Genomic DNA, 27,201 nt, shown 5'->3' on the forward strand with positions numbered 1-27,201 from the left:
TTTGTCACAACCATATGCTAGTGGGATTCTTCATTACATAACTTGGCTTGTATATTCATTGATGGGCTTCCGCAAAATTCCCCTAGGTCTCCGTGAGCAAGCAAGTTGGATGCACACCCACTAGTTCTCCTTTTGAGCTTTCACATACTTATATATCTTGTATGGCAATCCCTACTCATTCACATTGATATCTATTGATGGGCATGTCCATAGCCCTTTGATACGCCGAGTCAATGTGACCATCTCCTCCTTTTTGTCTCACAACCACCACCACACTCTATTCCACCTATAGTGCTACATCCATGGCTCGTGCTCATCTATTGCGTTATAGTTCTAAAAAGTTTGAGAAAGTAAGAGTGTGAAAGCAATTACTTGGCCAATACCGGGGTTGTGCATGATTTACATTAGTTGTGTGAGGATGATGGAGCATAGCCAGACTATATGATTTTGTAGGGATGACTTTCCTTGGCCTTGTTATTGTGAAAGTTCATGATTACTCTGCTAGTTTGCTTAAAGTATTATTGTTTTCATGTCAATGGAAAACTATTGTTTCGAATCTTACGGATCTGAAAATTCATGTCACGTGAAAGAAGTTGCAAAGGACAACTATGCTAGGTAGCATTCCACATCAAAAAATCATTATTTATCACATCCCTACTCGAGGACGAGCAGTAGTTAAGCTTGGGGATGCTTGATACGTCTCCAACGTATCTATAATTTTTGATGGTTTCATGCTATTATCTTGTCAAATTTTGTATGTTTTGCATGCCTTTTATATATTTTTTGGGACTAACTTATTAACTCAGTGCCAAAAGCCAGTTCCTGTTTTTTCCATGTTTTTGACCCCTTTCAGAGGAGGATTTTGAACGGAGTCCAAATGGAATGAAACTTCCAAAAAGATTTTTTCCGGAACAAAAAAAGATCAGGAAGCCGGAGAATCAGGGCAGGGGGCCACCAGGGACCCCACAAGCCCTCATGGCGCGACCAGGGGGCCCGCGGCCCCCTGGCTTGTGGGCTCCCTGGGCTCATTTCACCTTGGTTTTGCGCCTATATATTCCCTAAAATTCCATAAAAAATTAGGAGATCATCGAAAGTACTTTTCCTCCGCCGCAAGCTTGTGTCTCCGCAAGATCCCATCTGGGGCACGTTCTGGTGCCCTGCCGGAGGGGGGATTCGGATACGGAGGGCTTCTTCATCAACACCATGACCTCTTCGATGATGCGTGAGTAGTTCACCATAGACCTACGGGTCCATAGCTAGTAACTAGATGGCTTCTTCTCTACATCTTGGATCTTCAATACAAAGTTCTCCATGATCTTCATGGAGATCTATCCGATGTAATCTTCTTTTGCGGTGTGTTTGTCGAGATCCCATGAATTGTGGATTTATGATCAGATTATCTATGTACCTTATTTGAGTTTCTTCTGGTCTCTCTTATGCATGATTTCATATCCTTGTAATTCTCTTCGAGTTGTGGGTTTTGTTTGGCCAACTAGATCTATGATTCTTGCAATGGGAGAAGTGCTTGGTTTTGGGTTCATACCGTGCGGTGACCTCACCCAGTGACAGAACTGGTAGCGAGGCACGCATCGTGTTGTTGCCATCAAGGGTAAAAAGATGGTGTTTTCATCATTGGTTTGAGATTATCCCTCTACATCATGTCATCTTGCTTAAGACGTTACTCTGTTCGTCATGAACTCAATACACTAGATGCATGCTGGATAGCGGTCGATGTGTGGAGTAATAGTAGTAGATGGAGAAAGTATCACTCTACTTGTCTCGGACGTGATGCCTATATGTATGATCATTGCCTTAGATATCGTCATGACTTTGCGCGGTTCTATCAATTGCTCGACAGTAATTTGTTCACCCACCGTGCTATTTGCTATTTTGAGAGAAGCCTCTAGTGAACACTATGGCCCCGGGGTCTACTCCTCACCATATTTTCAGCCTTACTCTTTTTACTTCTTTGCACTTTCCGCCTTCAGATCTCACTTTGCAATCAATCTTGAAGGGATTGACAACCCCTTTATAGCGTTGGGTGCGAGCTCTTTTGTGTTTGCACAGGTACTCTGGACTTGACGAGATTCTCCTACTGGATTGATACCTTGGTTCTCAAACTGACGGAAATACTTAATGCTCCTGTGCGGCATCACCCTTTCCTCTTCAAGGGAAAAACCGAGACAAACAAAAGAAGTAGCAAGAAGAATTCCTGGCGTTGCCGGGGAAGGACTTTTGTTGCCGTAGCAGAGCACCAATGAGGATGGCGAACCCCTCCATAATCATGTTCCTCTCCAAAACGGGATCTAGATTGGACTTCGTCGCTCTGGAACTTGCGGCTGCTGAAACGATTTTTCATGGGCTCCTCTAGGGTTTTCTTAATATTGGGTATTTATAGAGCTTAGAGGCTATGGAGGAGGTGCATGAGTGCCCCACTAGAAACCAACCCACGCCTGGGGCCTCTAGAGAACCATGATATCTAGTCCCCCTTGGGCCTCGTATGCTTCTTAGTCTTGGTTCCCAAGTTTTCTTCTGGTACAAAAATCTCTCCATAAAGTTTCTTGCCAACTGGACCTCATCTAATATGGATTTGCTGCGAAGGAAAAAAGAGAGCAAAAAACAACAACAGGCACTAGGCACTATGCCAATAGGTTAGTCCCAAAAAATGATATAAAGTTGCTATAAAATGATCGTAAAACATCCAAGATTGATAATATAACAGCATGGAACAATCAAAAATTATAGACAAGTTGGATATGTATCGCCCGCCAGTTTTCGGCTTTCTCCACTGAGGTACTTAACCAGACAAACTGGAAATACAATCGGAGTGGTTCTCCCTTTACCATTTTAGCCGAACTATCGGAACGTAAATGGGTAAACACTGGAGCGGGGCAACCCAACATTTGAACAAAGACATAATTCAGAACCAATGCATATAACGCAAATTCAAGACCTGGCACAAGTGAAATAGCAATATAACGGCCTGAAGGGGGTGGTTGGTGAAGACCAAGCCCCTAGTCAATATAGTCAATGTGTTCGTGCAAAAACAGACTTGTGTAAGTATTCAGGAAGTAGGAGGCATAGAATTATTGCGAAGCTCATAAGTAACAAAAGAACATTCCTTACTTCCGAAGCTCATAAGTAACAAAAGAACATTCCTTACTTCCGAAGAATTATGAATTGTATATTTCGGCCTTCACAAGTAGATGTGTATGTATAGATGAATAAAAGAGTACAATGTATAGGTTTACAGAGGGTTGGATATGACTAGTTTGATATTCCTATAATCATCATGTTGCACATCTGCGCCTTTATTCATTGGAGGACACCCCTTGGACAGGAGGGATCTGCGATGAACAACTCTTGTGGTTGATGGTGGTCTTGAGAAGCCGTTGATGTGTATGTGTCCTTATGCAGAAATTGGTCCTTGATTGCACGTGTATATGTTTAGAGAATATACTATCCGTGGTTCGGTTTATCCAAATAGTAAGCCATGCATCATTGCTCCTTATAGCTTCCGATGGTATCTTAAGCGCAAATTTGTGTCTTCGAGGTACATACTTTGCTTGAGGCAAGGTGCTACTATGAGGGGTGTATCCCTACATATCCGCCAAGGTACGAGACTGTGGCAGGTTGCGAGCCCATTTATGTTCCTTAACGGATACTCTTGGGTTAGGAGTTGTGTCACTCGAATGCACTTCTGCTACTAAGGCCGCAGTGTGTCCCTCGGTGTGAGTGTATCACTACTAGGAAAAGGCTTGCTAATGGCGCACCTATTTTTGCTACTAATGGCGCACTATAGGTGCGCCACTAGCATCACGCCATTAGAAATTTTTACTAATGGCGCACCACAGGTGCGCCATTAGTATCTGGTATACTAATGACGCACCAGGCAGTGCACCATTAGTATAGCTCAGGGTGCGCCATTAGTATGCCTCCCAGGTGCGCCATTAGTATGCCTCTCAGGTGCGCCATTAGTATGCCTCCCAGGTGCGCCATTAGTATGCCTCTCAGGTGCGCCATTAGTATGCCTCCCAGGTGCGCCATTAGTATGCCTCCCAGGTGCGCCATTAGTATGCCTCCCAGGTGCGCCATTAGTATAGCTCATGGTGCGCCATAGGTTATACTACCAGCTCCAAAAATATTCAATTATTATCCTCACACCCACAAGAAGGTTCAAGATAAACACATATTACACCATAATGAAAATATGTTTATAAACATGCACATACATTGAACACAGGTTGACAAACAAATTAACCTAGAGGAAGCATAGTTTTGACCATCTTAACAATCATCTAGAACATACAAGTCACGCTCATGCAGGGACAGTTCCCTTTTCGTGTCGAAGCTCATCCAACAGCCCTCGATGCCACAAGTGTATCCGTCAACGTGCATCAGATGATCTCTTGGAGTCCTCTCCTCTCCTGTAGCCTTCTTCAGCTGCTTCGTCGTTTCGGTGTGAACCTCGCGGTGCTGCAGCAGATGCTTGTGTGTGATGAACTTCTTTCCACAGCCATCCACCGGGCAGATGTGGCGCTCATGCAGGGACAGTTCATTCTTCGTGTCGAAGAGCATCGAACAACCCTCGATGTTGCACGTGTACCCTTTGACACGCATTGGATCATCTCTTGGAGTCCTCTCCTCTCCTGTGGCTTTCTTCAGTTGCTTCATCGTTTTGGTTCTGGTTATGTGCTTACGCCCAGACAACTCCAACTTAGTGGCAGGGCCCACAGAATGAGCCCCCTTGGCAGCAGATGGGTGCTCCTCATCATCCTTTGGAGCAGCTAGAGCCATCATCTTGCTGTCTCCTTTTCTCGTCTTCATCTGCTTCTTTGCTTTAGCCTCAATCTTCTTTGGTGGCCCTGTTCGCGAATGGGAAGTGGCCTTTGGCTTCGGACGGCAAGCAGGGTCATCAAGTCTGTATCGCATCGGAAACACAATAGGGTTGTGGTAGTTTTGACCAGCCTGCCTTCTCCTCTATCAAACTGTCCTCCAGAGTGAGTCACACCATGTTGTCATTCGCAAGCTAGCAACTTTCAACTCCTCAAACACGCCACTGAGCCAAGCCTCTGCAAAGGCAGTCCAACCAAAATTAAATTGTGAGTAACATGGCACTATCTATAGTTTTTTTTCATTTACTAACACATTATTCATGGTTGCACACCGGAAGATGATAACCTGGTTACCAAAACAGTAAGAATGCACTACAAATGGCTCAGTTTTACTCACTGAGAGATCAAGCAAACAGAAAAAGCTGCAAGAATGTTCAGTGTGTCCATTTAGAATAACCAAAAAGGAATGGACATATCATACATGACAGCATGCTTATGCCAAAAAACAAGATTGTTCATAGCAAATAAAGAATGCACAAACTAACAACATACCATCAGACTAATATCGATCAGAAAAATGTTGAGGTGAGAAACATTTATTCAAGCTTTGGGACAACAGAGAGATGAATGGATAGATACCTTGGATCCAGAAGCTGCTGCAGACAGGGGAAGCTCCAAGGGCGCGGGTTGTGGTCGTACATGATCTCCAGCTGCCTGACAAGGCTCATGCAACCCAAGAAAGGAAAGAGGCCTTGGTGAGGTGACGAATCTGCAGCACACAGTTCTAGACAAAAACATAAACGTTTCATATAACCAGAATAAAACTAACACAGACTTATTTATTCATAGGTGGAACGGTATTCTATTTCCGATGCAGGAATAAATCAATTTAACCTGGATAATTGACACTTGGATGTAATTGTACTTCTTAGAATTAAAAACTTTATTGCCTAGCATATTTAAGGAAGACTAAATATATAGTAGCATGCAGCCAGGCCGGAATGGTCAATCACTATGCCGGTAAAGCTAATAGTACTCGTAATTACACTAAAAGAAATAAAGTTGCTGCTAGAGGTGAGGAATATAAATTTAGGTAAACAACGTATGTAGAATAGCCAGAATCTGAATGACCACGTACTCAAAGTCTGCAAGACCATCGTTTGTAATCTGACTGGAAGTATAACCAGTCTGAAAAAATATAAAGAGAGGAGGGCAATTAACTTTCTGTTTCTAACGCATGCATATGTATGATGGTTTTGCCTCCGTCCTAGATTGGTAGCACAGCTGCTTAAAGAAACACAATATTCTAACACGGGGACAATGAAAAATTATGTTTCTCAAAACAGTCATTTTTTCCAGATTTTGTAAGGGATCGCCGGTGACACAATAGGACTTATGAGAAAAAAAGAAAAGTGTGGGCAGCAACGAGATGCTCTGCATTTCTCTCCTCAGAAAAAAAAGATTCGGAACTCTGTTTCAAATACCATGGAAGAACACAGTTTCAGCAACACTATGGTAAGCGCATCAACGTATATACGACTAATGAGGTTCCTCTGTACAACAGAAATTTTTTCAGGATCTCTAGTTACCTTTGGCATGACTAAAAAATAGAGAGGATACTTGGGGATACTTGGCTTCAATAAAAGATAGGGTGATAATGTAAGTGATCTGCAAGATAAGACACATCCTGGACTTTACCCCACTAGTTAGTGTATGATGAAAGATCAAGAACTTTCACTCTGAAAATATCAACCACACCCATCATCTGCATGTAAAATTAAAGACCATCCCCAAACCACTCGAACTGAAAGATGTAAATTTGAGCATCACGTGCACAAATTAAAATCCTTAAGCTTCTACCTCAAGAGTCAAGACCTGTTAATGATTTTAGCCATAAGACGAGCTCTAGATGATTTTAGCCATAAGAGTCAAGAGTCAAAATCTATAGGCTTCAATACAAATCAATAACCCCAACCTACAGGTAATTGAATCAAAATGACAAAACAACTGTCATGAACATGGGGGTGCTTTAGACGATGTGCATGGCAGCATCCGAGGGAATAGAGGAGTGGGGATGGCTCACCATTGGGGTGCTTTAGACGATGCAGTGCACTGCCATCATGCCGTGGAAGGAGCAGGGAGACGTCGCCTCATCGAAGAGGGCGGGAGAGCATAGACGATGGCTGAGTAATGAAAGGTATTATGAGCATCAGAACAGGTTTGAAGAACATAACTCCGAATGTATTTTGAAAGTGCTAAGCCAAACAATCAGTAGCAGCTAACAAGTCGCTACTTTGTGAAATTTCTGACGAACTCGGAATAAAAGTATATGTCCAGAACTACGTAGTGATGTATGTCGACATGTCACAAGGTACTGCTGCTTGCAGTTCAAACTTATTAAGATTACCACAACTTGAAAAGTAAAAGAATGCAAAGTAATCACAATAACAAGAAACCACCAAGGAGTCTAAATCCAAATATTGCCAAATAATAAGGGCATTTCAAGTAATACCATGGATCGTTGAGCTGAAAATATCGAATTCATCACAACCACATATCTACAGATAATCTCGTTAAGTAAGAATAAGTACAGGAAAATATATATGTGCATACAAATACAGTACCGATGAACAAGTATGCGTACTGTTCAGGTCCGTCAGGAGAACCCTGCACACACAAAATCTGTATTTCATGTTAGCATAAGACATGGTGTACACTACTAGATATCTGAGGTAGCTAGCGAGGAACATAAGGGCTTGTAGTAATCTGTACTTTCTTTCTCCTGGAGTGGGCAATGGGAGTGATTGTGCTCAGTTCATCATAATAAGAACACAAATATATGCTGTCTAATCACAAGCTCTGAAAACACAAACTCTGAAAAAAGGAACTCTGAAAGCACAATCTCTGGAACTCAAAACTTAACCTTGTTTCTGGGAATTCAAATTGAACATTACATTGTCCAAGAGTAATTCTGCAAAACAAACCTGACCTGATTTTGGTACAACAACAAAGTTGAGATGCTGCTGCTAAATGTTACAAACTACGATAATGCCCGGTGTCGCATGATCGAAACTCGAGATGTAAGGTGGTTTTTCAATGACTTAGAGTAGATGATAGCTGTATTCGCTCGCTGAAAAACCACCTACACGGCTTACACCTATCTCGAATTTTGATCATGCGAGGGACGAACAGAACATCACTAGTTCTGAACATGGTTGCAGAGGTCAAGTACAATCTGTGCAATTCTCGGCTTGGGTATAGGCTTGGCCAGGTGAAGATCCATCCCTGCCTCCATGGCGTCCTGCAGCCCCTTCTCCATGGAATTCGCGGTCAGCGCGATGATCGGGGTGCGTATGCCGTAGCGGCTTTCTTCCTCGCGGATGCGCCTCGTCGCCTCATAGCCATTCATCACCGGCATCTCAAACAAACAAGAACAATATAGAGTTTCCAGCACTGTCAGGTCAAATCGGAATTTACCCGCTACGTGTGTCTGCCACACAGCCGCCGCGTGCAGCAGCACCGTCAACGAGGCAGAGCCGCCCGTGGGACTTCCGGTGGGCGTTGGAGAGAGCGGAACAGAGTCGCCAGCGCCACACCGGACTCATGGGCGAGCTCTCCAGGCCAGGAGAGGCCGATCTGGACGGGGGGTAGGGAATAGCGGCGGCACGGGAGCTCGGATCTATTCGCTGCGCCGACGAGGTCCACCGGAACGCGCTGGAATCGAGCGGCGTAGGCAGCGGCGACGAGGGTTTCGTGGGGTGGGGAGGGAGAGTCGCACGAGATAGAGAGAGGGAGGGTGTGCGGTGGGTTTCTGATTCGTTTTTTTTCCTTCTTCTCTTTAGTAGTGGCGCACCACCTACATATGCGCCATTAGTAACCCTGGTTACTAATGGTGCACCTCCTCTGGTGCGCCATTAGTAGATCTGCAAAAAAAAATTAGTGTCGCACCACCAACAGATGCGCAATTAGTAACACTGGTTACTAATGGCGCACTAGCTTTGGTGCGCCATTAGTAGTTTGCAAAAAAAACCCAAAAAAAAATTATAGTAGTGGCGCACTACTAAGAGATGCGCCATTAGTAAGCAGGTTACTAATGGCGCACCAGCTGCTGGTGCGCCATTAGTAGTTTTGCAAAAAAAAAAATATAGTAGTGGCGCACCGTGAGTGTGGTGCGCCATTAGTATCCACCACACTAATGGCACACCTCACATGATGCGCCATTACTATATAGTAGTGACGCAGTGCTTGTGTGGTGGGCCATTAGTATCTATATCATCTATAGCCCTTTTCCTAGTAGTGTATCGTTCGATGTTACCATTGTGAGTCATAACACCCTTGGGTCCTGGCATCTTCACCTTGAGGTATGCATAATGGGGGATGTCATTGTAGCAAGCGAATGCCGTATGGCCGAGGAGTGCATGGTACCCGTTGCGGAAAGGGACGATATTGAAGATTAAATATTCGCTGTGAAAGTTGTCAGGTGAGCCGAACACTACCTCTAGGGTTATAGTGCCTAAAGAGCGGGCTTCCACACCAGGAATTACTCCTTTGAAGGTGTTCTTACTAGGTTTACTTTGTGATGGATCAGTACCCATTTTACGCATTATTTCCTCGTTAATAAGGTTAAGGTTGCTGCCCCCATCCATGAGGACTCATGTGAGGTGATACCCATCAATGATGGGATGAAGGACCAAGGCCGCTGACCTCGTGACGAATACTCGTAGGGTGGTCTATGCGATCATAGGTGGTCCGACAAGCTGACCATGGATTGTATTTTGAAGCTACCGGTTCGATGGCATATACGTCCCGGAGCACGCGCTTCCTTTCCTTTTTGGGTAGATCGGTGACATAGATCATGTTCACTGTCTTTACTTCAGGAGAAACTGCTTTTGACCCACACTGTTCGGGTTACGAGGCTCTTCGTTGTCCTTGCTGCGCGGGCTTTTATCCTGGTCTTTGGCCATGCTTTTACCAGCCGCTTTGAACACCCAACAATTATGGTTGGTGTGCGTAGCGGGTTTATTTGGAGTGCCATGTATCTGGCAGGGCCTCTCGAGTATTTTGTCCAGCACGGTCGGCCCGTCCTGATTTCCCTTGAAGGGTTTTTTGTTGGGTGCAGACCTAGAATTGCTGAATCTAGCATTGAATGTTGTGTCATTGGCTTCACAGCCGGTGTGTTGATGCTTGTTTTTTTTGTGCTGTGGTTTTCCATTTTTATTACGGATTGTGGAAGTGACAGGGTTAGAGGGACGATTATTCCACCGAGCCAGGCAAGTATCCTCACCCGAGCAATGACGGGTCATGAGGGAGGTGAGGGTGGACATTGTCCTCGGACGTTACTGTCCCAGTGACCGGGCACATTGTTGCAGAAGGAAGCCAGTGCTTCGATGTCGAACAATCAACAATCTGGTTTTTGTTCATGAGTAATATGTTCCAAAATTGTAGGGAGGATTCATCGAGCTATTCGATTATGTGGCTTAAGTCATCAAACACAGGTCGTTGAAGGTAAGTGCTTTGAAAGTTGTCTCGAAAGGCGTCCTCAAGGTCGTCCCAAATCCTGATAGAGTTTTCAGGGAAGCCGTTCAGCCAGTGCCTTGCCGTCCTTTGAGTTTAAGAGGTAAATATTTGATGGCATGGGGATCATCTCCACGAGGCATATGGATATGTAGGAGGAAATCCTCGATCCATACAGTCGGATCTATCGTACCATCGTAATGTTTTATGTTAATGGGTTCAAATCATTCAGATACTGATGCCGCATTACCTCGTCCATGCAACACATTGGGTGAGCGGCTCCCCTTATCCAAGTTGTATCATGCTGGATATCGGTCGAGGTCCTATCATTCTAGTTGGGATGAGCTTGGTATATGTTTAGTCTTGTGAGATTGCGACTTTCGGGTCCATAAATAGATCTGGTTTGATGTGCTTTGGAATGAATATTTTTTTGCAGGTCATATCGATCCTTGCTCTGGACCGACTCTTTTTTATTATACCATCCTTGAGGAGGACGGTCTAGTTGATCATCTTGTGTGAATCGGGGTGGTGCCGGCTCCAAGGCCTCGCCTTCAAATCTCGGTAACACGCGCCAACGTGGGTAACTCTTGGTTGGACCTTGTCGCTCCTAACTGTACCGTTCTTCCGCAGCCAAATCTTTGGTCCATCTTTCATTGATGGAGTCTTGTTCGGCTTTGAGTTGTCTCTGTTTTAGCTTAAGGCTCCGAGAGGTGGCGATGTGTTGTTGCATGAACATTTCTTGATCCAGCGGGTCTTCAAGGACAATAAAGTCTTTGGATCTGAGGCTTTCATCCTCCTTGATCGGAGGAATGTAGTTGCTATCTATGGAGTCGTCAAGATCCTCGGGCAGGTTTGTATCCAGGTAGCCTCGTAAATCGGGATTAAGGGTCTCAGGGTTCTGGGGTTCGGCGAGATTTTCTATATCCCCAGGATCCGGGATTTCCCTTTTGCCTGAATTGCTTTCCTTGCCCTTACAAGCTTTATACTTTTTGCGCCGGCGACGGCGTTTAATAGGCTCGTCGCCGCTATTTTTTGCTGGGGGGTCATCATCGCTTTTTCCCATATCACCTTCGTCACTGGGAGTGTCCACCTTGTAGATAATGTAAGTGGAGGTGGCACTCCATTATCCTGTGATGGGAGGATCTGGTGCTTGAATAGCCATGGTGGTGAAGTGTTTATCTCTGAATTCTTCCAAAGAGAAGTCTAACAGATCGGTTAGGTCTTCAATGGTGGTGACAAAGTGGATCGTGGGCAGGGAAGAAAGTTCCATGCACCTAGTTCCAGGGCTAAAAAGGTCCTGAGTAGGAGACCGCTCGTCCGAATAGTTATCAGTTCGTGCTTGGGTCTTAGTCTCATTTGACCATGTGAGATCTGCGAGACTCGCGATCGAAGCCCTAATGGGACTGCATTCTGAAGCTCCAGTGTACGAAGTGTATTCGGGAGGGATGACCGTCGTGCCTTTGACTTCTGTAGCCGAATCTAAGCTCGAGGCCGAGTCGAGGTTAAAACCTATTCCAGACTCGAAGTCTAGAGTATGGTCCGAAGTTAAAGCTTCTGAGTCTTCGGGGATTTTGGACGCAGCTGAATCCTCAAAAAAGACCAGATTACCCCAGGAATTGGCGATGAATTCCAACTCGCCGAACTTAAATTCCTGCCTTGGAGTGATCCTATTGATCTGATGATGAGTCGCCTTGATGTGCAAGGTGCTGCCGAAAGTACAGGTTTGGCCAGATAAAAAGATATCAATGGACTCAATGCCATCATTTGTGACGTGTAATAGCCCGAAGTTGATGCTCCAAAAGATTCCCCTTTTATAACGTTGTCGCCATGTGATTTATTTGGTTGTCGCATTCATCATGCGCATCATCCGCATTGCATCAGCAGTCTATTGTCGCTATTTTCAAACTTGCATCCATGGTTAAAATGTTTAAGTTGTTGTTTTAATTTATTTTGCATAAATGTCATGCTAAAACGGTTTAATTCATAGATATTAAAGAGTAACTCCGATTAAAATATTTTTTACATGTGACATGGCTAAAAAAATGTGTAGAACAACATGGCGACATTTGTTTTCTTGTTTAGCAATTCTAGAATTGTGTTTTAGGCAGGTCTGTAGCAAATTCAAAATTATATATGGGAACTTTCCAGAATTATTATTTGTTGTTCCGGACTCATTTAAACTTGCGTAGAATATCGTGTAGTCTCATATTATCTCGTGCATCCATGCTTTAACATGTTGTGGCTATCATTTGCATGCATTTTGCATCCATGCATATTATCCTGTGTTGCTCATATCTTTCAGATCGTAGCTCCATTTCAAATGATATATATATGTAAATCGACTATAATGACATGTAGAATCACATGTTCCATTTTATTTTGCTGTTTAATAAATATAATATATGTTTAGGACAGATCTGGACAGATTTCGAAATTAACATGTGGTGTCATTTCAGAGATGCTATAAGTTGTTTCCGACCTCATTTAAATACCTAGCTAGTGTAGTTTATTTATGCTTCATCTCTCGCCATGTTTAACTACATTTAATATTGTTGTGTACCTAAACGGGAGTGAACTAAATAATTTAAATGTGGAGTTTGGTCAATATGCAACTCGTTGCATATTGAGCTTCACTTAATGTGTAGTATTCGATTGTTGTGCTTGTCATGCCTTGCATAATTGAAGGGGACATGCATCATATATGATTGTGCATCATTTCATGTATATATGTGGTGTTATCGTGCGTTGATTGTTGTTCCGGATTGTTTCTTCTCGATAGAGTTCCGAACCGCTTCAGAGTGAGAGGATTCGTTTGACTATGCTAGTTCATCTGCTTCACGAATTCGTTCTTCTTCCAAGTGGGATCACAGGCAAGATGAACATTTCCTAGATACCATTACTATCATTGCCATGCTAGTTGTTTCGTTTCTTTTGCTATGTCTCGCCGCCTACCACCTGTTTAATAAGCATACCAACATTGCCATGAAAAGCCTCTAACCTTTCCACAACCCAACAAACCACTGTTTGGCTATGTTACTGCTTGCTCAACCTTCTTATAGCTTTGCTAGTTGCAGGTGCAGTTTCTTCCATGTCATAACATGGGTTCATTGTTATATCACCATACTAATGCTATTTAACTTAATGCACCTCTATACTTGGTAAAAGGTGGAAGGCATGGCCTTCTAGCCTGGTGTTTTGTTCCATCTTTGCCACCTTAGGTTTGTCTACCGGTGTTATGTTCCATAAATGAGCGCTCCTAACATGCTTGGGGTTGTTATGGGGACCCCCTTGACTTTCGTTTTGAGATAAAGCTCGTATGGCAAGGCCCAACATTGGTACTATATTTGCCCAGCATAATAGTACTGATAATTAAGTTCCGCATAGGGAGTTAGCGCTACCCGATGAGTAGTTCAACATAATACACGAGGGCCCGTGCTTCTGGTGCTGGTCCAAAACTAGAGCACCATGCGGGGCCAACCCGGGGCAACTCGGGAGATGTCCTTCGGGCCACCATACATTTCGCTTATCCTTTGTGTCCTCAGATTAGATACGTGGCTCCTATCGGGATTACATACGCGGCTCCTATCGACACACCGAGCGGCCTTGCTAGACATGTTTTACTCTTATAGAAGGTCTTGTGTGAGGGATTCCGACGATACTTTGGGCTTTCTCAAGGTAGAGGTTTTCTAATAGGAACTCAAGGAGATCATGAGTTTTCCGTGGTTGAGGTCCTTCCGACGCAACGTGTGGTAGTTCGTGATGGACTAGTTGGAGCACCCGTGCAGGGTTAAATCTTTTAGAAAGTTGTGCCCGCGGTTATGTGGCAAACTTGGAAACTTTGTTTAACATCCGCTTCTAGATAACTTGAAGTAAACTTCATTAATACTTGCCAACTGTGTGACGAACCATTACTGTCTCTTCTCCTGAGTTTTGCATCCGGAAGAGGACACATTAGAGTTATGACTGACATAAGTAGGTGTTCAGGATCATTCATTTGATCATCATTAGTCCAAACTCATTTATTTCTTGTACTCGTAAGTTAGCCACCTCAAGCAAATACTTAGTTCCTTGTCACAGCCTCACCACTTAACCATACCTGACCCATTAAGTTTTGCTAGTCTTGATACCTTTGGAAATGAGATTGTTGAGTCCCTGTGGCTCACATATTACTACAACAACAGTTGCAGGTACACGTAAAGTGACACTTTGACGTCGTTCTTTTATTACTTTGGACATGATGGGTTCCAAGCCGGCAGCCTGGGATAGCAAGGATTGACGTCGTTCTTTTATCGCTTATTTTTGTCCGTAGTCGGACCCTGCTCTTCTTCATCATGATTGAATGTTGTTGTATCGATGTGATCTTGATGTAGCTTGTGGCGAGTGTAAGCCAATTCCATATACTAGTCTCTTCTGTACATGTACTTGTTACGATATCCATTCTTGCAAAATGACGAGATGCGCTTCTATCCGTGTCGAGGCCCTCGGGCCAAAATAAAGATAGGATAGCATCTTGGAAGTTACAAGTTGGTATGAGAGCAGTACCAACCTAGGAGCCCACTTGATTGATCAACTTGGCCGAGGCAAGTCTAGTGAAAAACTACTTTGAGTATAGTTATATATCGGAGAGTAGGATTTTTTTTACTCATCTTCTATGCTCTGGTGAGGTTACGACTCAGGAATTTTAATTCAACTCCTCTTCTCGCTCAAATTTTTGTTAGGATCACGTGGGTATTTTGGAACCTCTATGATGTTGTTGTGAGCGGGACTTTGTTCTTGGTGCCTCCTGTTATCGAGGAGTTGAGCTCCAGGGGATTCTTGTCACACTCGCTATCATTCAGTTTCCTTAGTACCTCCGGAAGGAGGATGTTCGAAATTTCTTCAATACTAGTAGTGGCGAGAGGTGTCTGGCATCCTAGTACTGGTGGAGAGTGTCCGGATGTACTGCCATACTTGGTATCGTTGTGATTACGAGGGTCTGAGGTAGATGAGTTTCCGAGATCTCTGGTTATGTGTTGAGGCATGTGATACACTCGACGGGTAGTGTTATTGCTAGGAGTTGAGTGATGGATTTTAGTTCTTGTATCCGTGGACCCGATTGCATAACCATTTTTTGGATGTTCTTACATGGGAATTCAAGTAGTTGCCTAGGATTATCTTCCAACAGATGCATGATGTGAGGTTGGGGTTCAACATTTAGTGGATTCGTTTGTTCACGGTCGTTTTTTTACAGATGACAGTCACGATATATTTCATCAGATATGCTCCGTCAAGCCTTGCAGTTCGCTACGCCTAGGGATCTATTTTGAGCGTCATTTCAATATGAAAATCCAATGTACGATCGAGGCCGTGCGAACCTTGCCACGAAAATATCAGACGAAATCTCTGTCGTTAATTTGTTTCTGGCTTGTTTCGTAAGCCTCGTCCTTTATTTTGTTGGAGTATGGTAATTTGAGTTGCTTCGATGTCAAGTGGTGATTTCATGCCTTTCCAAGTGGTGTTCTCATATTTCTATGGGAGTGCTAATTAATTCTTTTTCTCAATAAATTTATCTTGTCAATTCTTTTCAAACTAGAGTCGTCATGTCAATTATTTTCTAACCAGAGTGATTCTCTTAAATTTAATTCAATTCTCTCCAATATTTGCGAGATCAATCTCTCATTTATTTCCGGAGTTCGTCTCATCTGTCCCAAGTTGTCTTTGTTTTTTCTGCGCCCTCCCCCCTTATTTTTGAGTGATCCAATTATCATCCTTCGACCTTTCTTTTATTGTTGCTTCCGCTATCTTCTCTGCCGTGATGTATCCGGCGATTCATTGTGAAGATTCTCAGTGTTCAGTTCATCATTCCTAATTTTTGTGTTCTTCTCCGGTGGATTCAATTCAAGCCTTTCTTGTTTATCATCTCTCTCTATTCTATTTAGAGTGTAGAAGATATCTCACAAGTTTCATGTTTTCATTCAAATCCTTCAATTATTTTGAGGTGCTCAACCACATCAAGTTGGCATTTATACCGGTGCAATATCTCTCTTCCTAATCAATCCATTCAACGGTGTTTTCTTTTGAGTGGGCCCATAACCCACAGGTTTCCCGGGATCTTACCTCGCTCTTCAAATCTTTTTCGGAGATCTCTAATTCTTGTCAAGTGTGGCGCAAGTATGGATTCCATCAGTCATATTCCTTCTCCAAGATTGTTCCAAATTTATTATTTCATAATTGGCTCAACCTTTCGTTCTTCATTATTCCGGAGTGTCTCAATAATTCTTGGTGGTGCTCTCGTCATCATTCTCAGCTTGGATGACCGAAGGAGTGTTTGTTTCTCTCAAATCTTTGTCCATTGTTTTGAAGATTGTCATCTCAGCTTCGTGCTCTCTCTCAAATTGTTTTCAGTCATGAGTAATTCCTTCCATATATATCCGGTGCATTTCAGTGTTGTGTTCATGTCTCGGTCCTCTGAAGGCCATCATTTCAGAAGATTTCTTGGTTCTCTGCTTTCAGCTTTCGTTCTCAAATTGTTTTCAATTGTCGTCTCTTCGTTCGTATCTCAATATTTTGGTGCCTTGTTGAAGTTTCTATTAGGAGCCTCAAGATCTCTTCATTCATTCATGGTATTCCCATTCGTTTGCAATTCCTACTCATGGCTTTTTCAAGCATTCTCTATTCGAATCATGATCTCTTTGTCGTCATGTATCCCAGTTCATGTCTATTATCGCCTTTCATTCCAAATTCTTACCGGTCTTTCTTCCAACACTTCTTCAAGTTTGTGGTCGTATCTCTCCTCAGTCTTTTGAATTAGAATAAGTAGTATGCTAAATCCGTTGCTTTTCATCAATTTAACTTGGTGAAGGATAAGCATAACATAATTCTTATTCTTGTTCCTTGAGATGATATTAATCCTTCTTCTGGAATTGTTCATGATATCTAATTGTTTATCCCAAGTTTTCTCATCTTTTCTCTTCCGGAGTTCCAAGTTTTCTCAAGTATCTGTTTGAGAGTCTTCATCTAAATATTTGCAAGGTCATAATGTGATTCTTTTCAACCTTCCATTCTATTTCTATCATCCTTTCATTCTAGTGTTCTTCAATTCACTACAGGAATCAGCTTCTTTGCTGTCTTCCATCACAGACGGCAAAGACAAAATCCCGAAGAAAAAAGACAAAACAGTAGACGGCAAAGAATCTCACGTCCGGCAAAATTTCTGCGTCAGCCTACGACGACATAGGACCTTCTTTGCCGTCTGCCCCCCCAAAGCGGCCGACAAAGCTCTTTGCCGTCAGCTTTCCTTAGGAGCAGTCGGCAAAGTGCTTGAGACGGCAGCCGACAGGCGTTGCCTCCGTTAGGGGTTAACGGAGGCTTTGCCGTCTGCCTCCCCCTTAATCTTTGTCGTCTGCCTCCCCATTTATCTTTGTCGTCTGCCTCCTCCTCCTCCCCCCACTCTTTGTCGTCTACCTCCCCCTTCATCTTTCCCGTCTGCCTCCTCCTCCCCCCCCCCTCCACTCTTTGCCGTCTGCCTCCCCGCCCCCTCCACTCTTTGCCGTCTGCCTCCTCCTCCCCCCCTCCTCTGTGCCCTCTTCTTTGTCGTCTGCCCACCCTGGAGGAAGACGGTAAAGAGCCTATATAGACACCCCAGGATGCACAGCTGGGTGCCATGTGGCACCTTTGCCATCTGCGAGCTGATGGCACAGGTCTTTGCCATCAGCTGGCAGACGGCAGAGAGCCCATATAGTACCTGTTTTTTTGTTTTATATTTCACAGCACATATATATATATATATATATATATATATTTGACAACACATTTATATAATTCACCACACATATATGATATATAGTTCACCACACATATACTTGCCAACACATATATATAATTCACCACACATATATGATATACATATAAATCAATGTACATCCCCATATATCGAAAGAACCAACATACAAAGTATTGCACTATTTATCCATATATACATATACATATAGTTCGACATTGTTCATCAACTCAAATGAAAACTAGACGATATACATATAAAGTTCATCCATCGACATTGTTCAACTCCATGAATGCCAGCTTCCATGCATGTAATATATCCCATCTGCAAAAATGTGAATAGGAAAGTCAAAAGAAGAACAAAATATGATGTTTTTCAGCTAATTATGTCATTTTTAGCGGAAAACAATCTAAGAATATAATATTCATGAGCTAACCAAGGTTCTTATGCCATTTTTAGCTTATTATGGCATTTTGGAGCTAAATGGGTTAATTAAAGCAACGATAATATGAAAGAGGAGAAGAAAGAGGAGGGGGAGGAGAAGAATAATAAATCAAGAAGAAGGAGGATAAGGAGGAGGAGGAGAAGGACTAGAAGGTCCTTGGCCTTCTCCTCCTCCTCCCCCCCCCCTCCTCCTTCCCCTTCTTCTCTTCTTCTTCTTCTTCTTCTTTCTTTTCATTTTGCCTATTTCTTCTCCTCTTCTCCTCTTGTTGGAGCTAAATTACCTAATTATGTCTTTTTGGCGCTAAATGGGTTAATTATCCCATTTTAGAGGAAAACAAGCTAAGTATATAATATTCATGAGCTAACAAAGGTTCTTATGCCATTTTGAGCTTATTATGGTATTTTGGAGCTAAATGGGCTAATTATGTCATTGTTGGGGAAATTAAAGCAAGGATAATATGAAAGAGGAGAAGAAAGAGGAGGAGGAGGAGAAGAAGAAGAAATCAAGAAGAAGGAGGAGAAGGAGGACAAGGAGGAGGAGGAGAAGGACTAGAAGGTCCTTGGCCTTCTCCTCCTTCTCCTCCTCCTCCTCCTCCTCCTCCTCCTCCTTCTCCTCCTTCTGCTTCTTCTCTTCTTCTTCTTCTTCTTTCTTCTCATTTTTCCTATTTCTTCTCCTCTTGTTGGAGCTAAATTACCTAATTATGTCTTCTTGGATCTAAACGGGCTAATTATCTCATTTTAGAGGAAAACAAGCTAAGTATATAATATTCATGAGTTAGCCAAGGTTCTTCTGCCATTTTGAGCTTATTATGGTATTTTGGAGCTAAATGTGCTAATTATGTCATTGTTGGGGAAATTAAAGCAAGGATAATATGAAAGAGGAGAAGAAAGAGGAGGAGGAGAAGAAGAAGAAGAAATCAAGAAGAAGGAGGAGGAGGAGGAGAAGGACTAGAAGGTCCTTGGCCTTCTCCACCATCTCCTCCTCCTCCTCCTCCTCTTCCCCCTCCTCCTTCTCCTCCTTCTCCTTCTTCTCTTCTTCTTCTTCTTCTTTCTTTTCATTTTTCCTATTTCTTCTCCTCTTATCCTCTTGTTGGAGCTAAATTACCTAATTATGTCTTCCTGGAGCTAAATGGGCTAATTATATCCTTTTAGAGGAAAACAATCTGAGTATATAATATTCATGAGCTAACCAAGGTTCTTATGCCATTTTGAGCTTATTTTGGTATTTTGGAGCTAAATGGGCTAATTATGTCATTGTTGGGGAAATTAAAGCAAGGATAATATGAAAGAGGAGAAGAAAGAGGAGGAGGAGGAGAAGAAGAAGAAATCAAGAAGAAGGAGGAGAAGGAGGACAAGGAGGAGGAGGAGAAGGACTAGAAGGTCCTTGGCCTTCTCCTCCTTCTCCTCCTCCTCCTCCTCCTCCTCCTCCTCCTTCTCCTCCTTCTGCTTCTTCTCTTCTTCTTCTTCTTCTTTCTTCTCATTTTTCCTATTTCTTCTCCTCTTGTTGGAGCTAAATTACCTAATTATGTCTTCTTGGATCTAAACGGGCTAATTATCTCATTTTAGAGGAAAACAAGCTAAGTATATAATATTCATGAGTTAGCCAAGGTTCTTCTGCCATTTTGAGCTTATTATGGTATTTTGGAGCTAAATGTGCTAATTATGTCATTGTTGGGGAAATTAAAGCAAGGATAATATGAAAGAGGAGAAGAAAGAGGAGGAGGAGAAGAAGAAGAAGAAATCAAGAAGAAGGAGGAGGAGGAGGAGAAGGACTAGAAGGTCCTTGGCCTTCTCCACCATCTCCTCCTCCTCCTCCTCCTCCTCCCCCTCCTCCTTCTCCTCCTTCTCCTTCTTCTCTTCTTCTTCTTCTTCTTTCTTTTCATTTTTCCTATTTCTTCTCCTCTTATCCTCTTGTTGGAGCTAAATTACCTAATTATGTCTTCCTGGAGCTAAATGGGCTAATTATATCCTTTTAGAGGAAAACAATCTGAGTATATAATATTCATGAGCTAACCAAGGTTCTTATGCCATTTTGAGCTTATTTTGGTATTTTGGAGCTAAATGGGCTAATTATGTCATTGTTGGGGAAATTAAAGCATGGATAATATGAAAGAGGAGAACAAAGAGGAGGAGGAGGAGAAGAAGAAGAAATCAAGAAGAAGGAGGAGAAGGAGGAGAAGGAGGAGGAGGATAAGTACTAGAAGGTCCTTGGCCTTCTCCTCCTTCTCCTCCTCCTCCTCCTCCTCCTCCTCCTCCTTCTCCTTCTTCTCTTCTTCTTCTTCTTCTTCTTTCTTTTCATTTTTCCTATTTCTTCTCCTCTTCTCCTCTTGTTGGAGCTAAATTACCAAATTATGTCTTTTTGGAGCTAAATGGGTTAATTATCCCATTTTAGAGGAAAACAAGCTAAGTATATAATATTCATGAACTAACCAAGGTTCTTTTGCCATTTCGAGCTTATTATGGTATTTTGGAGCTAAATGGGCTAATTATTTCATTGTTGGGGAAATTAAAGCAAGGATAATATGAAAGAGGAGAAGAAAGAGGAGGAGGAGGAGAAGAAGAAGAAATCAAGAAGAAGGAGGAGAAGGAGGAGAAGGAGGAGGAGAAGGACTAGAAGGTCCTTGGCCTTCTCCTCCTCCTCCTCCTCCTCCTCCTCCTCCTCCTCCTTCTCCTCCTTCTCTTCTTCTTCTTCTTCTTTCTTTTCATTTTTCCTATTTCTTCTCCTCTTGTTGGAGCTAAGTTACCTAATTATGTCTTCTTGGAGCTAAATGTGCTAATTATCTCATTTTAGAGGAAAACAAGCTAAGTTTGGAGGAGAAACTTACCGTAGTGGTCATCAAGGAGGAGAAACACCACAGTTGCTCACAGCGGCTTCGTTTGGAGACGGTTTCCATGGAGAAGGGTCGTGCGTTGCCGCTCGGAGTTATTCTGCAGAAAAGATATTTTGCATTGTCTCAGTTAGCATGATGACACTCAATTATTAATACCAGTCGAAGAGAAGACGGGCATCGGCGGATGGACTTGACCGCTCTTCTCGCAGAGACCCTGAAGAGTGGGTCGTATTAGTTAGTAATGAAACAGACATTACACACATGACTTGGCTAATGTGAAAAAAAAACATACCACAAAAAGCTCGTACAGGGCCCGTTGACCCGCCTCATTCCGGGTCCTCTCCTCCTCAAGCAATTGTGCCGTGGTCTGGTCCCTCTCATCAAGAGCAGCCTGAAGAGCATCGTGGCTTGCCAATCTCTCTTTCTCAAGAGCATCCTGGTTTGCCGCTCTCTCTTTCTGAAGAGCAGCCTGAAACACCATTCCTCGTTGCCACGGTAATGGTCTATGGTGACACACATAATGAAATGGATGAAAGTGTTCTTAGTCCGTACAACTAACCTCGATGGCAAGTTCGACTGGCCGTGGACGACGCGTTATCTCAGGACAGCTGCTCGACTGGCGCGCCTTGATCTCCGGAAGAGTGAGTGGACAACGCATTATGCCATCTCCAATGGCTATCGAGCCATGGGGCCTCCCGCCACAAGATATCATCACCATCTCTGGATCCAAAGGTTCCTGGCTAGGGTTAGAGTCATCCCCTTTCGTAGCCTTCCCCGCGTCCCTGTATGCCACGACCTTCTGGTGGGATGATATGTTGGTGAAGTTATTGGGATCATCTAGGTCAGACTCAGAGAATGCCTTCGCCTTCTTGTACGAGGCAGTATGGGCCATGCCATAAAGGTCGTACAAGTGTGGCATCTCAGTCTTACTGTGATGCGCCAAAAAGAGAGGAACAAAATATTAGCATCAAGAATGAATTGGATGAATCATGAAGCAAATCACATACCCAGTTTTGTCCAAACTGAAGTAAGTTGGCGCTGCCTTGATGTGTGTGGCACAAAATTCATTTGGCTACGCTGATCCTTCGCATTCACGTGGACGGCTCGCCAGCTGCCAGTGCACCACTCCTCAACCAACGCCTCCCAACAATCCATCTTATCCGCACACCATCTCGGGGGCACCTGTAAGTTATTAGAAAGAATTTTCAACGCTACGCCTATGAATGAAATCAAGAAAACTACATAGAAGGACTTAAGAATAGGTAATTACCTTCATGTATTTCTCCTTCTTTAGAAACTTTCCGCGGCAATCCTTCTTCTGCTTCTTAATACCACGCGTGGCGTAGTAATCTCGAATAGCCTGCAGCCGAGCCTCGTGGCGTAAGTTCTGTAGTAACCGCCTACACTCGGCCTCGAGAACCCTTGCCGCCTCCTCCTTATATCCATCCTCACACCTATATAAGGTTTGCAATCAAACGTGAAAACACCGATTAGTACAATAATTAGCTATATTATTAATTTTAGATTCTGTAAAAGGATAATTTACCCAAAAGCTCTTGATCACCATCTCGGCCCTCGTGTGGCACAAGACACCATCTATAATCTCCTCCGGCGGGGCCTGCGCAGCCTGGTAGTGCTCCCAGGTAAATCCTAGTGTAGGAACCTGACCCTCACCAGGCAACGTGACAAACCCCGGGAAATTTGTCCGACAAAGCACACCAAGGACGGAGTTCGGCCTGCGGACTCCAAGAGGGTGTACCCATCCCCTGAAGTATGATAAAGTCAACGCATTAGATATTTGAACAAACTTGAAGGCAAAAGCTAAAAAAAGGGTAAATGTACTTACCTATCTCCTTCAGGTTTAATCACCGGCCTCTGCTCGCGGGTAGCCGGGGTGACCGGGAGACGTGTACTACCACGCTTGTACACCGTGGCCCCGTCCAGCTGCACATCGCCCTCACTATTCGTAAGCTCATCCCCGCCATCCTCGCCCCCTAAGCCACCCGGACCCTCGGTCCAATCCGGCAACTCCGTACGATCCGGCCAGGTCTCCCATCCTCGCCTCTCCACGTCGGGTGAAGCCTCCGGAACCGTAGTCTCCTCCGGTTGCTCCTTGGCCGAATGCACCTCGACCCGAGGCTGCTCCTGGACCGGTGTCTCATGGGATGAATGCCCGTCAACAACAGGCTCCTGGAACGGAGTCCCCGTAGCCTCCTCCGCAAACGGGTCGACCATACTAGTCCTATGCTCGGGTGAATGAGCTAGTGGTGGTGGCGAGGACGGCTCAACAGTCCTCCTGGATCTTCCGCGGCCACCACCTCTCCATGTACCCTTCCCCTTCTTCCCTACCCAACCAGCACCTCTCCCACTGGGCAATGCCGCCGACAAAGAAGAACCCACGGGTGGTGTCGACAGACTGTCTACCAAGGCTCTACAGAGAGATAGGGGTGGAAGGAAAGTACCACACCTCGTGCGGGGCGCCTGGGAAGAACCCATCGAGCGATCTGGACCAGCGCCCCCCATCTTTCCACACCTGGTGACCTGCCATGATAAAGATTAAAAGAAATTAGTACAGCATAAAAAATTGAATAACTGACATGAATAATAATATGTACATGAATAATAAGATTAAAATATATAGTTGTGAATCTTACAAACTAATAATCATCATCAATAAATGCATCATCATCATCACTATCACGCATGTCTTCATCAATGACGTGCTCGTCGGGTTCAACGGCGTGAAGTTGTGAAAGGCCTTCCATTAATCGTTGAAGCATTGACAGGTCATCCGCATCAGTAACTCTACAAGTTCCAGGTCTTCTGGTTCCGGCTCAGGGCTGGAGTCGGATTCATTGTCGCTTTCTACTTCTATGTTCTTGGGTGAAGCACGGCGGTTCTCAAAATGTTTCTTGGAAAGACGTGTTTCTTGGAAGAATTCTCCATCATATGTGTCTGGGTTAATGTGAGGTTCATAATCCTGTTCATTTGGGAGAGGTGGTCTGACATGTGGCGGCACTTCATAAACAACATACCAACCTTCCAGATTCTTATTCGTTTGGCATGCCCCCGGTAGATAGAAACTTGGGTCGCCTGTTGAGCCGTAATATAGTCATCGGGAACATCTAAATGGGTGTTTGGATTGATTTCGACTAGTCCTATATGTTCATGAGTCCTTCTAGTCTTTTTCGGCTAGAACCAATAACATTTGAAGACTACGACGTTCGGTGGGTTTTCACCATAGAATTGAAGTTCATAAATTGCTTCAACTCTTCCATAATACTCGATAACACCTTCGCCGATAGCAGAGACACCACAATTTGTAGATTTCCGGTCGGGCATAGATAGCTCTTTGCCAAAGGTACGAAATAAATACCCGTTGATGTTGTATTTCTCAAATGAACGGACCTTATAGTCAAAACCATTAGCGACTTTTCTCAATTCGGCGTCCATAGACTCTGAATTAGCCTACAAGTTTAATACGAAATGGTTGTTGCATTAGCCGCAAGTTAGGCAAGGAATGAAATGGTCCATTATTGATAATTACCATTTGTTTGAACCAAGAGATGAAACCGGGATAGCCGCCTCCTGTCTTTGACAGAAGCTCATACTCTTCGACGGAATCATTTTCGATGACCGCTCCATCCGATATTTTGACGACGTAACGGCTGTTTGAAATATCCGGGAATAAGAGCAGTTCAAATGAATTAGAAGTTATGGGAATATGTGCCGAGAACTCACTCGATGTACGGCCGCACTTCTGTTAGGTTGTTGAAGATATACAACGAAATGTTCCACCATTCTTCGACATCCAACGTTATTGGTTTCGAAGCACCGGCTCGTGCGAGCTTCCCTTTGAATAGGCTGAGGTTGGACCCACCTTTTTTAGGGTCTACAGCATTGTGCCGAGGCTTCGGATTATGCAAATGATGATTTTTGGCTTCGTAGTGTGCTGTCACAAAGTTTGCCACCTCCTAAGTAATGAATGCCTCAGCCATCGATGCTTCAATTCTACGCTTATTTTTACATTTAGCTCGAAGGGTCTTCTGCATCCTCTCAGTTGCATAGCACCAACGATCTTGCACGGGCCCACCCAATCTTGCCTCGGTCGGTAGATGTAAAATCAAATGCTGCATTGGATTAAAGAAGCCCGGTGGAAAGATCTTCTCTAACTTGCACAACAACTCCGGTGCAAACTACTCCATATCTTCTACCACGCCGGGCGACAATTCTTTCGCACAAAGAACACGGAAGAAATAACTCAGCTCCGCCAGTACTAGCCATTCATCCTTAGGAATAAAGCCACGTAACATCACCGGCATTACCCGCTCTAGCCATATGTGCCAATCATGACTCTTGAGACCAAAGATTTTTAAATTTTCAAGACTCGCTCCCCTCTTTAGATTCGTTGCATACCCATCGGGGAACATCAAGTGCATTTTGACCCACAAGATAATTTCCCTCATAGCTGGCCTTCCAAGATTGAACCAGGCCTTTGGCTTCGACCACTTCTGCTTTCCTTTGCCTTCTCGCATGTTTTGTAACGGACTATGACATAGTGTCTCTTGATCGACTCTAGCCTTAATATTATCCTTTGTCTTCCCATCTATGTGGAACAATGAACCAAAAATAGCCTCTCCGATATTCTTTTCAGTGTGCATCATGTCGATATTGTGTGGAAGAAGGAGGTCTTTGAAATAAGGCAGATCCCAGAAGCATGGCTTGTGAGTCCAGGCGTGTTTTGAATTATACCCCTTGAAATACCCTGGACGCTCTGGATCAGGCTCGAGGGCGTTTAACTGATCCAGGATCTGTTGGCCTGTGAACGCAGGTGGTGCCAAGTTTTTGACAACTTTACCTTTGGTAAAAATCTTCTTGTCTTTTCTGAACTGATGGTTAGGATCCAGGAACTGTCTATGCAAGTCAAAGCAAGAATACTTCCGACCCTCCCGCAACCAATGAAACTGAAGAGCTGCCTTGCATTGGGGGCACGGGAACCTTCCATGCACACACCATCCAGAGAATAGCGCATACGCTGGCAAGTCATGCATAGAGTACATGTACCACACATGCATTTTGAAGTTTTCTTTTCTAGCAGCATCGTATGTCTTGACCCCATTATCCCAAGATTCTTCCAATTCATCCTTAAGCGGTTGCAGGTACACATTCATATTCTTCCTTGGATAACTGGGCCCTGGAATTATCAACGTCAGAAATATGTTCTTTCTTTGCATAATCTGCCCGGGGGGAGATTGAGTGGAATGACAAATACAGGCCAACAACTGTATTGGGTAGCCGTCATGCCGAAGGGATTAAAACCATCCGTGGCGGCGTAGACTCGAGGATTCCTTGGATGTGCCGCTTTATCCTGATGCAATCCATCGAAATGTTTCCATGCTTCCCCATCCGATGTGTGTACCATCATCTTATTCCCATCCGCATCTAGTTCGGTTCTTTTGCCCAATTTGTGCCATGTCATCTGTCCGGTTGTCTCTTCGACCATGAAAAGACGTTGAAGTCTTGGTACGATTGGCATATACCAAAGAACACTAACTGCTATTTTGGTCTGCCTCTTCTCACCCATATCGTTGTCTACCACAAGATACCTGCAAGACTCGCAATTGGGACAATAGTCCAAGTGTGCATACTCCTTCCTAAATAAGACACATCCTTTCTCACATGCATCTATCTTCTCATAGGGCATCTTACGTACACGAAGTATTTTTTCCGACTGGTACAGGTTTGCAGGCATGACATGGCCTTTGGGTAGGAAACGTCAAAATAGTTTCATCATCGCGTTGTAGCATTCTCTTCCCAA

This window comes from Hordeum vulgare, chromosome 5H (genome assembly GCF_904849725.1).
Source record: "Hordeum vulgare subsp. vulgare chromosome 5H, MorexV3_pseudomolecules_assembly, whole genome shotgun sequence".
Classification (NCBI taxonomy): Eukaryota; Viridiplantae; Streptophyta; class Magnoliopsida; order Poales; family Poaceae; genus Hordeum; species Hordeum vulgare.